Genomic DNA, 1,308 nt, shown 5'->3' with positions numbered 1-1,308 from the left:
AAGCAATAATTAATTTTTGTGGTGTCAGAATTTAATAAAGATTTCTAACTTTTATATTATTTTAAACAGGATATTTATAAAATGCAGTAAAAGTAGAAGAGTAATAATTAGTCAAGCAACATTGTTTATAAACAAACCTGATTTTTTTAAATTAATAAGATAAAAGGTCTTTGGAAAACTGGAAGACATGATACACTCTCTCCATGGTGCTGAAAATGGAAACACATTAATTTCTGGTTTTGTTGCCTGTTTTCTAGTGTTCCAAAATTTAAAAAGACTTAAATATAAATAAATAATGCATTCAAAATCTTTGGTTGGAGGAGAGAAATTCAAGAAAGTGGAAATATATTTGTGTTCAGGTTTGGCAAGGCTTTATCCTTTTGGAACATTTTTATTTCCTATAAACAGGTTAACACATTTAAAAATATCTGAATCTGTCATATATTACAAGTGCAGACAACACAGAGTCTGTAGAACTCAATAGTAAATCGAAGTAGCTTTTTCCATACTGAGAATTTAATAGCATACAGGAAGGATGGGCTCTTTTGGGTGGCGAGAAAAGGAGCTCAGCCAGCTTGCAAAATGAAGAAGAGGAATAAAGAATGATCCTCTTATAGATTTAAGATTTTACAGCTTTGGAAAGGTAAATAGAATATTTTACCTGTACTTCTGTCAAACTTTTAAACAGTATTCCTATGGGAAAGTTTTTAAAACAGCTACAACATTCATTTATCTCAACAGCTGCAGGTACTTGAACCTCAGCTTCTACAGTGTCCACAGCCTCTCGAACAATGAAAGTGGGAATTATCAGAGAAACAAACCATAGCTGAATGCAGTTAAGTGCTCTGTAATTACACACCAGTGTTACCATTTGGCTGCTGGTGCGGCCCCCTGCAGGCACAGGTGCCATAAATGCTCACACACACCCAATCAAATCCACAAAGACCTTTTATTACATATCATTTGAGACACCCTTAGCTTGAAAAAGACTAGCTCAACTTTATTTCTCTCCTTTCTTTTACCATTTCTTTTCTCTTTGTTCTTATACATTATATAACAATTCTATTTTTCCTAATGAATATTACTATGCTATTTTATGAGAAGCTGTTGCAATTGGTGAGTGTGAAGGCAATATGGCAGGAGCGAGAATGTCTATCCTCCCTCTTAGTGGCTCCCCAGGCTCTGTGAAAAATTGAAATAATTGTCCCTATTTCTTCTCTTTTGCATAATGTAGGGTGCAAGGGCTCCAGAAAGAGAATTTAAGTACCTACAGCTGTTGAGATCAATGCAGCAATGTAAAAAAAAAAA

The sequence above is a fragment of the Galeopterus variegatus genome, unplaced genomic scaffold (assembly GCF_000696425.1).
Source record: "Galeopterus variegatus unplaced genomic scaffold, G_variegatus-3.0.2 Scaffold2080, whole genome shotgun sequence".
Taxonomy (NCBI): Eukaryota; Metazoa; Chordata; class Mammalia; order Dermoptera; family Cynocephalidae; genus Galeopterus; species Galeopterus variegatus.
The sequence above is the reverse complement of the archived record's forward strand: the minus strand, read 5'-3'. Positions refer to the sequence as shown.